The sequence below is a fragment of the Triticum aestivum genome, chromosome 5B, assembly GCF_018294505.1.
Source record: "Triticum aestivum cultivar Chinese Spring chromosome 5B, IWGSC CS RefSeq v2.1, whole genome shotgun sequence".
Lineage (NCBI taxonomy): Eukaryota > Viridiplantae > Streptophyta > Magnoliopsida > Poales > Poaceae > Triticum > Triticum aestivum.
The window spans coordinates 101,163,794-101,175,451 of NC_057807.1; positions in this window are offsets into that span (position 1 = coordinate 101,163,794).

Sequence of the window (11,658 nt, forward strand, 5' to 3'; positions counted from 1 at the left end):
CATTACATAGACAATATTCAGAACAAACTCTTAACACAGGAATATCTCAGCCGAGTAACTATTTACTTCTAAACTGAACATGGGAATAGGAAAAAACACTCGATGCTGCTCACAGCAAGGGCGTCCCACTCAAAAATATCAAATGCATGTCTTCTACCTAACATCAATGAGCAAATTTTGACAAGGTTTTCCAATTCCAATATATTAAACTAACGTCTTCTTGCTAACATCAATGATTAAACTTTGACAAGCTTTTCCCATTCAAAATATGTAATGCCTATGATCGTCGAGTCCTGTCGTAGCTTCTTGTACTTGTTTGAGCACTTTTTGCCCACGGCACTCCACGTGTTGTTAAATTGCCAATGCTCTCTGCAGACTAGTCATGTCACTGGTGTCTAATAATACACTGTAAAGCTTCTCGGTCATTCCTTTTGTAATGTAGTGCAAACATTGACTGCTTCTTTCTACAAAGTGGAACGACCAACTGGACCCACTAATGCAGCAGTTTGCCTTGGACACATTGGCTCCTTTTGTGCAGTTCAACTAAAATGGAAGTCGGAATAAAACCAAGCTTTAATTTTGATATCCGTGTAAGCAACAATAGGTATAAGGGAAACAATTACTGATAAATAACAGTTGATGACTTGTACTCCCAGAAGAAAAGCATCTACTGATCTACTTTATCTTAATGGGAAACAAAGCAGGAGAGTAGCAATTCTCCATCAGTGTGATTCATTCATATTGACTGATACATTATCTTAACAATGCCTTATTTCAACATGTATAAAGAACGACAAAGCAGAAAAGTACCATTCCTAAAACAATGCAACTGATTCATTTTAACAGAGACATTATCTTAACAATACCTTGGTTAAACATGTAGAAAGAACTACAAAGCAGGATAGTACCATTCCTAACAAGTGTTGCAGTTTTGAACTAAGATTCAATAGTTAATTAATTCTGAGAGTGGCATTGCTTAATTTTACCAGCGGCATTAGATTAACGAAAAGCGTAAACAGTTCCAGGGGAGAGAGGGCACAACAACAGTATGTGCTTCCATCTACTTATAAAGGGGGTGATGCAGAGTTTGTTGTAACAAAGCAACAAGCATCATCTCTGGGTTGGTCCCATTTTTGTTCACTACTTAATGGGAAAAGGCAGCAATACAATAGCTTTAATTCAACATTTATTTAAAACAGTACCAATACAAGTAGCACAACATCTCAAAGCACACTGCACAATCATGTGGATGAAGGCCTGTACTGACCTTTCATGAGACGGACAAGATAAAATACGAATCTGCCAACACGAATAGGAAATCCAATCTCGTTTTGTGCAGTTGCATGAAATCAAGCAAAGTGTTTTGAGTAGCAAAGAAAAATGTTGCAATAGCAACAAGTTGAATAGACACCCATGTTTAAACAGAGGCAAAAAAGAAATCAATTACTGGCTAATAAAGGAGGATGAAACATGCGGCCACAAAAATGGTAATCCCGCCAATCCCTAACAAGTGTTGTAGTTTTGAAATAAGATTCAGTAGTTAATTCAGAGAGTGGCATCAATTACTGGCTTATAAAGGGGGTGATGGTGAATTTGTTGTAACAAAGCAACAAGCATCATGTCTGGGTTGGTCCCATTTTTGTTCACTACTTAATGGAAAAAGACAGCAATACAATAGCTTCAATTCAACATTTATTTAAAACAGTACCAAAACAAGTAGCACAACATCTCAAAGCACACTACACATCATGTGGATGAGACCAAGATTTGAAACAACTCTCCACGAAGACTGGAAACAAATCTTGATCTCCTTTTGTGCAGTTCCACCAAAATTAAGCAAAGTCACCGGTGTGGCATTCAATTTGAACTACACAAAACACTCTTAAAACGTAAGTGTTTCAGGTAGCGAAGCAAAATGTCGCAATAGCAACAAGTTGAATCGATACCCCTGTTTTAACAGAGGCAAAAAGGAAACAATTACTTGCCGATAAAGGAGGATGAATCAAACGGTGATAGAAAGAAGCATCTAACTTATCTTGGATGGAAAACAAAGTAGGATAGTAGCATTTGTAAAATGATTTCATTGATTCATATTAACAGAGACATTCTTTTGAAACAACATTCGTTAAAAAATGTAATTTACTTTTAACAGTGGCATTGCTTCAATTTTCCGGCGGCATTCTTAGATTAACAACTGCAAAATAGCTATGGAAATGCCAGCACCATGTGCGTCCACACGTATAAATGGGTGATGCAGAGTATGTAGCCAAGCAGCATATATGTGTTGGTTCCATATTTCTTCTCTTTGAACCTTTTTCCTATGCGAGGGCAGCAAATCTAGTCCTACACAAACTACCCGACCCCCCTGTTTCTTCCCTTTTCAACAAAGAGATCGGTTCCTTATAGATGTGTGTACTGGGTTACCCCCTTTTTCCCTTTTCGACCTACAAAGCGGCTGGATAGCTAGTCTATACTACTTTCCGCCCCTCCTTTCCTCATTGAACCACGTCCTAGATTCTTGCTCCAGCCCACCGCACCCTTCTTTCCTCTTTGAACCAAGACCTATATTCGACTACAGATCGAAAAAGATCCACATGCAGCTAGAGCAACGACGGTTTCAAAGAAACTTATACCTTAGGGTCGTCGGGATGTGGCAAGGCGTGCGGTAGGAGGCCGGATTTGCCCACACTACGTACGTCAGCGAGGAAGAAGGGGTCGGTGGCCCTCCCGCATAGGCGCTGGGTGAAAGAGAACAGAGCAGCCGGCAGTGGATTGCCTCCCTCGCCGAAGGCGATAGAGTGAACGTTGCACCTCCTCCCCTTCCTGGTGCGACAGGATACATACGCCTCCTTCACCAGCTGTGAGGGGGGAGAGAGAGACAAGAGGCCAACGCAGTCTTGTTTAGATCTGGTGAAGAGAGGGTGAGAGACTGTGAATATAGCAAACCCTAGCAAATGAACACTGAGCCTCCAGCGTGTAACATATATGTAGTGCGGCGAGCGTGTGGAGAGTGCAAACCCTAGCGAACAAGCGCTGAGGCTCCCACTTATATATATACTACTGTAGTACGGACTGAGCTCCGGTGCCTTCACTGCACCTGCTTTTGGCTGTATGACAGGTGAGCCAGCCACATTTTGGGCCCACCTGTCATAAACCCAAAGGCAGGTGCACTAAGTCAATGAAGCTGCATCCATATAGTACTCTCGTGTATACGACTAATATATAGTTGAGTGGTTTTCTTATTCTCTCCATAACAATCATTTTAAATTGTGTAAGTACGAAACGAAACTCTTTATTTAATGTACAGTGAAGAGAACTAGTACTACTTCCGATGAACTAACGATCCACGCCCACGCATCCTGGTCGCACTTCCTGTCCTTCACGTGTGGTACACTACCCTCCCTTAAGTGAACAACCACACATGCGCCAAATTATCGGAAACGTGTGGGAGTGTGTATAAATAAAGAATTTTAATTTCAATTATCGGAAAGGTTTGAGAGTATTACAGACTTTGACTTCAGTCAAACCTAATATGCGGAGTAAATAAAAATGGAGGGCTACTACGTCCATCCGGGTTTTTACTCCACACCATTTTTTAAATCAAAGTTAATAGCTGGACAAATAAAATTACAGGGGAGCTGGAGACAAAGTTGTGAGAAGGCTTAGAAATCAATACAAAACTTATGCTCTTAGTACCAATGTCGATCCTTCTTCATGGAAACATTTGGTTCATAGCCAATTGTGTGATAAAATTGCACCAACGTGAAAGACGACTGCGTCTCCAACGCAACCAAGGTGAACTAACGAAGGATATCTTCTTTGTGCGTAACAAGCAAAGAGCACTGATGGAAGACAACTTGTTTTTCATTGAAAATCGATCAGCTTCACCAGCCGACGCAACCATGAGGCGCAACCATGAGCATCGATAGGTCATCATGGTGATGCATCATCCATTTGGCATCAAGTTTGGATGAGGCACCTATGAAGTTCGACAAATCCTCACTGTGGTCTATTTCTTCTCAGTAATCAAGCTCGAGGAAGGAAGAACCACGTGGCAGAGGACAGTGAGGCGGAACAACAATGGCCATCCAATTTTGTGCAGCTCCACTAAAATTGAGGAAGACATGCCCGGGTATGGAGACACGCATCGCTGTTTCCAAAATATAAAAAAGGGTTAGCAACGACATCTCAATTGTCAATAAGAATTAATGAAAAGTACACCAACAAATAGAAGCATCATAATTATCCTGATGGGAACTAAACCAGGATACCCGAGAAAAAAAGCATTTCTTCATTTAACCAGTGATAGTACTACCACCATATGGACAATGACCGCACAACCAGCATGTACTTTTTGTCGAAACAACATGTATACCTCCACCGAGGCGTAAATCAGGACAACTTTTTGAGTGGAATTTCCTCTATAATAGTACTAGTAGGTGATGTTGGACTAGCCGATGAACCCTAGCTACTATGCATGGGGAGCTGGGGAGTAGTCGCATAGAAGAAAACCCGCACGCAGTGACCTGGGGAGCTGGACCAGTACAAGAAGTTATACCTCAGGTGGGCGAGATTTCGTTTAGGCGGGCGGGCGGGATTTGCCCACATGACGGCAGCGAACAAGGGCGCGGAGGATCTTCGTCCGTGCCAGCGCTGGCTCCGAGAGGATGGTGTGCATTGGCTTCCTCCGTCGCCAACGGCGACAACGTCAACGCTGCACCTCCTCACCTCCCGCAGCGGACGGGATTCGGCCGGATCTGTGACCACCGGTGAGGAGAGAGATAGAGTGGACACTGTCATCTTGTTTTGATATGGAGAGGGTGAGAGAGCGAGACACGAGAAACTCTATCAAACAAGAGGCTATAATGGAGTAAAATCTCTCCATAGAAGTGGTTTTAAATAGATTACGCGCATTCCCGGAAAAAAGAAACAAAAACTGGCAGACAATTTTTTAAGGGTCTGTCTAGGACACATCTAGATGTGACATAGTTATGTCACGTCTAAGTTGATGTCCACTCTGTTTGTGGTCTATTTTTTTGTCCTATTTTTTTTGTTTCTTATTGCTACATTATATACTTGTGGGAGCTTAGATGTGATATCCTTAAATAACATCTAGATGTGAATTAGACAAACTAATTTCTAACGTACCAAGAAAGAAAACTCGATCAAAAACACGCCCCCGCTTCGAGGTCGCGAGAGTCGTCATGCACACACACATAGACATAGACATGCATATCTATGTTTACATTAAATTCCATTTCCATCTCCATCTCCAATCATATTTGTCCAACTGGCACATTATTTACGTTGTTAATTATATACGCAACAATATTAACGTACATCATCTCTTGTTTGTGCACGTCCGGACCGCTGCCACGGCCGGCCCTGACCAACCCGAACCCTCTTCATCACCCGCGCGTGCTTCCCGCCCGAAACGGTCAGTGCCGCATTCATGCCCGGCCAGAGCGGACGCGACCTCTCATTGGCGCCGACATTGAAGCGGCACGCCGGCCGAGAGAGCGTCGCCCGCGCCGCTTCCGGGTGCACACGGCTGCTCCGCGTTCAAAGGTCGCAATAGCCGGCTACAACATGCATGTAAAAAGTTCTTGGGAGTCCGTGCTATAGCTAGCTGTCCTCCCCCAACTCTTCAATCTCTTCCAGTAGTGCTAGTACTCCATGGCGTGATCCATCAACAAGCAGGCGGGAAATTTATCGTATACTCGGTTTGCGGTGAGTGGCATGCCGAGCGACCGTGTGGGGTCGAGCCGTGGAGGAGGGTGAGACACGAACACAACAAATGTGATTTAAATGTTGGTTTTGCTCGATGGCGCGATCCAACGAAACGAAACATTGGTTTGTCTCCATTTCCATTTTTTCTCCGGAAAAACGGAAACTTTCCACTCCATTTTCATTCCTATTCCAAGGTTGCCCCGTTACATCATTCCATCAAATACAAAGGAAAACTAACACGCATGCTAATGCATCTCAATGATACACAGATCATAGCCAATATTTACTTCACAACTAAAGAAAAAAGTTGTGAGAGCGTGTACGAAAGAAAAACTACTGATGGGGTCACTATGACTTAAACCCTAAACCCTAAACATGATTTAATTTCCTGGCCAGGTAGAACCTATCAAAGGAAAGACGGCTGGCACCCTCGGATCATACGATTCTTTTGTGCAGTTCCACTAAAATTGACCTGAGCATCCCTGATGGCTAAGATATTGAAGAAGAGTGATTAGAATAATAGTACTGGCACTAGTTCCCGAGACATAAACTCATCACAAGTAGAAGCCGGTAGAAGTAGAGAAAGATCAACATGGAGATGGAGCTACGGCAGTGCAGCAGTCCGGCTCCAAAAGGAAGATGGACTACCTGGGACATCAGGCTGTAGCTAGAAGGGCGGTTGGGACGCGGCATCGGCCCATACCACGGTGACCCCCGATTAGGACGCACCGAATGTGGGTTTTCTCCCTCGCCGATGTCGACCGCGTCTACGCAGAACATTATTCCCTTCCCCCAGCTGTGGGATCAGGCCCGTCGTTCTATGCTTGTGAAGAGAGCAACCTAAGCAAGCAGGCTTGTAGCTTAGGCTCCTGCTAGTGTATATATAGTGGTTTTCTTTTTCTCTCCATATCAACCATTCTATATTGCATACGTGTGATTCAAGAGTGAAATGATGGTTGCTTCTTCTGACTAACTTACTGTGTGATTTGACTGCTCCTTAGTGGCCCCTACACGTACTCCCCCTACGTGTATGCAACAGTCACACGTACACATGGATGCAAAAATGCGCACGACGCCCTAATGCATGCATGTCCGAGCACACGACGGAACACACACGATCACGCTCAAGTGCTCAACCTACACATACATGCACACACATACTCAGTCAGGGTGAGCTAGTGACCGTATAAACACCGTAAAATATATATACTGAGTGCAATGAGCGTGTTATGAAGTCCACTGACTGTATTTTTACAAATATATAGTGACAGACAGTGTATTTATCTCGTTTCAAATTAAGCAATATTAACCGGAGAGGAGGCAGTATGGACTAGCATTACTTTGCTGTGTCCCGTCAACTTGCCAAACGAGGAGAAGGTTGCAGGACGGGAGAAGCTTGCGCGCGGTGGCTTGCATGACAAGGAGAAACTTTTGACTAATGCAAGCTCTCCCTCGCTCAGGCGGTGGACGTGCAACAGTTAATTTGATGTCAGATTGCCAGAAGCATACACTATACTTCCCGAATAGGCGAACAGCCAAGCGCAAAGTTTACTAGTACTAGTACTACTACTATAGTCTATAAAGGTATGTACTATAATAGTACTAGGAACCAGATGGAGGAGCGTCTGCACTCTTATTATAATTTAAAATGTGATATAGCAATCTTCAACACATTTGGTTCTCTTCGAGGGTTCTCGCATGTGATAATGGAAGTTGATTGCATGGAACACTCGCCACAATTCTCGCTTAATTATGGCTCATATCATGATACAAATAGTAGCGCTCAGTAATATTTCCTCTTTTTTTGTTATTCAACATGTAAACAGGTCAGCGAACCTTGCGACGCATCTTCGTGTGAACCGTGCTTGCTGCACTTTGAATGTGGCCGAGAGCTGGCTTGATGAAACACCTCGCTTCCTACTTCTTTTTTTGCGGGGTACCTCGCTTCCTAGTGATCAGTGTCTTGGCTGATCGTCCAAAGAATGCTTATATATGAATAAAGCTCTCTCATTTAACAACAAAAAAGATTAAGCCATATTAACCGGAAAGGAGGGAGTATGGAATAGCACTACTTTTTGGTGTGTCCCGTCAACTCGCAGAACGAGGAGAAGCTTGCAGGACAAGGTGAAGCTCGCTTACGCCTTTTGACTAATGCAACCTACCCTCGGTGGACTTGCATCAGTCCATTTGGTGTCAGATTGTCAGAGGCATACACTGTAGTACCCAACTTGCGGAGTACCATCATTGTTCGACTTCACAAAGAGGCGAAGAGCCAAGCACAGTAGTACGAGTAGTACTACTAATAGAACCGCATGGTGGAGCGTCTGTACTCTTATTTTTTTATCTCTGATAAAGTACACGTTTATTCCGGAGAAGGGCGGAAAACGGCAACCCAACATGTAATGAATGATATCGATCAACCAACCATGCTCGAATATATCTTCGCCTCCGTGCGAGCCCGTCTGTGTGTTCTCGCTCCTCGTCTCTCTCAAGGAACGGCGGGTTGGCTCTTTGCCGTCAATTGAGATCGTTTTGCTCACACTCCTGTCCCACATGTCAGTGATATGCCAAGAGGAGGTGCGTTGACTGACTGGCCATACACGTACTTGGTTTTGCACCTTCATACTACTCCTCCCTCGGTCACAGTTTACAGGGCGCACTTCATTATGATGCATTTCTCTCAATGCATTTCCACCACCAGAGAGACTTTAGATGCGTTTGGTTTAATGCTCAATTAATTAGGGCGTGGTAACCACAATCAAGTCCACAATTTTTTCTCCATGTACTGTACTACTACGGAGTGGAGTAAGTGCATGCATGTGTGTACCCGGGGTGGAAGCACTACATGCATGTGTGTGTGCATTATTCCCTCTAGTAATAGACGCCGTGCTATAACTACCAATGCTATTTTTCAGGCCGATCGCTAGTCGCCTTGGTCCCACAGATTTTTTTCTTTTTTCTGAAGTGCGCTGTATAAACAGTGACGGATGGAGTAGTATGAGTGGATTCAAAGAAGAGCATATTGATGGTTGCTTCTTTAGAGCAACTTACAGTGGGAAAGGTGGGGCTTATGATTTGACTGCTCATTACTCACTATTAATGTGGCGCAACGACCGGGCTGAGTCTCCCATGCGGTTGTGCACTACCCCCTCGGTTCTTAAATATACTCCGGAGTATTTGTCTTTCTAGAGATTTCAACGAGTGACTACTCAAATATTTATCTTTTTAGAGATTGCAAATGGACTGACACATACGGATGTATATAGACATATTTTAGAGTGTAGATTCACTCATTTTGCTCCGTATGTAGTCACTTGTTGAAATCTCTAGAAAGACGAATAGAATATTTAGGAACGGAGGGAGTACACATACGAAGCAAAATGAGTGAATCTACACTCTAAAATATGCCCGTTTAAATTTGTAAAAGACGAATATTTAGGAAGGAAGGAGTATAATTTTGTGCATGGCACATGGACCCAGATGATGAAGAGGCTTCTGGCAATGCTATCAAGCTTCCATCATTTGTTTACATAATTGACGTACTATACAAATAATTTTCCAGCGACATGAAATTGTACAATGGTGTGAGCTTTCAGCTTTTGTTTCGCGTGTCTTGCCATCGATGCTCTTTCAAAAACAATAAAAAACTAACTTCCTTGCTAATGCATGTCAATTATTAGCAGATTAGAGCTAATAATTACATCACAACTGAAGACAGAGTTGTGAGAAGGTGTTAAATTAAAATTGACCCATGCTTTCATTGGCAGCAACGTCCCCCCCAGCTCTGTCTAAATCAACAATGCATGTTGGGAAAAAAGTAGCTGTCTGGAGCATGCAACATTCCGATCATTTTGTGCAGTTCCACTAAACTAGAGCTGAGCATCCCTGTTCCAAAGATATTAAGTGCGATTACGATAATAGAGGACTGCTGATGAAACAATAAACACACAAATAGAAGCCAGTCACCTTTGCAGTCTCTCTTAAGACTAACTAGTTGGAGAAGATTAGGCTCGGAGTTGGATGAGGAGGATAGAGCAAAACCAATCTCCCTTTGTGCAGTCGCACTGAAATGTAGAGACGTTGCCCGTGTGACATTTTAGTACAATTGCACAAAACACTCTTAAGAAAAAGTGATTTGTGCAGTTCACGAAAAGTCGCAATAGCAACGAGGTGAAATGGATAGCCCTGTTTGCAAAAAAGAGGTAGAAAGGAAACAATTACTGGCCAATAACAGTTGATGACACATGCGACAACAAAAAAGAAGCATATTCCTTGTCCTAAGGGAAGATAACAACACGGTTGTGTTTGTCTAAAACGGTGTGAGGACGAGAATGCAATATGGAAAGTATGCCGGACGAGCTACGTTTTGGGCAAAGAACTATGGAAGATCCACATGCAGCGACGTGGGAAGACGGTCAGTGGAGCAAGGCCGGAGGGGATACCTGGAGGTCGTCGGGATGTAACTAGGTGAGCAGCGGCGGGCGGAATCTGTGAGCAGGTGGCGTCGGTCCTGCCGCGCCGGAGCTTGGTCAGAGGGAATGGCGTGTACCGCAGATCGGGATGTGCTGCCTCGGCACCGTCGAACGGAGAAACGATGCACTTCCTCCCTTTCCCCCGGCAGAAGGGATGTGGCCGGATCAGTGACCAATGGTGAGAGAGAGAGAGGCCACCGCACTCCCTTTCCCTCGGCGGACGGGATGAGGCCGGATCAGTGACCAACGATGAGAGAGAGAGAGGCCACCGCAGCCTTGTGTGAGATACTCTGAAGAGCGACAAACCAGGCAGGCAGGCTCCATTGTATATAGTGAGCAAACTACCGTTTTCTCCATCAAAATCATTTTATATTCTGTGTACGTGCCATTGAGCGCTATAACTTTATTTAAAAATAACGCGGCAACGCGTCAAGTCGAATTTTGTTTCATGCACGCGTAGTGCACGACCTCCTTAGGTAAACCACCACTATATGCGTTCAAATTAGCACATGGGCTGCCATTTCGTAAAGAAGTGAGCTCCACCGTGTACCCGTGCGGGTGTGGCTGGGCACGAAGCATGAGTACGTGCACGGTGCACCTATTCTCTTCTTGTATACGTACACCACCTAAGTGGGGTTGTGTGAGAGAGATACAAACCTAGAGAGATATAGTGTGTGGGTTCTTGAGAGTTTTTTTTGGGGGGGGGGTCAATCAAAAAATGTAACATATGCAATGTGTGTGAAATAGAGTCCTAGATATAACATATATATAGAGGGGGCGATCCACGAGAAGAGAGTGGAGGTATCATCGGCTTGAGGTGTCCATAGAATCAAAGAGAGGGATGATGTGTGTGTGTGCGCGCACGATCGATAAAGAGTGCCATCGAATTTGTGTGTGCCCACGTCAAAGATATAGAGTGGCTGGCCTACTGGAACGTGAGAGGGGACATGTGCAGTTTGTCTCTGTGGCATGGATACCTACCTACAGCGCTCGAGTATCGGCGTGTGGTGGGGGAAGAGGGAGGCCCAATTAACTATAGAGGTACAATGGCTGGTATATGTGTGGAGGAGGAGAGAGGCCTACCTCATGTATTAAGGAGATCGATCTGCCTCATGTATTAAGGGAGATCGATCGGCATCCACGCATATATGCAGGAGAGGAATAAGGTTGGGAGAGAGACAGAGCTAGAGTGTTGGAGGGGGTGGTAGTGGAGTTGCTTCTAACAAATGGTGGGATAGGCTTGCTAGACAAACGGAGGGCACGCCCGCAATATCAATAAGAGAGGAGATGGCTGCTTGTTGTCTGTGCACGTGCATGTGAGAGACGGGTCAGGAGGCATGCACGAATGATGAGGGGGGACGATGTGGCTGTGGTAAGCAGACATAACTACATAGGAAGATCAATCGCCTTTTGTTAGAGAAAGGAGAGACATAACTTGTGAGGAACGTCGATCGAT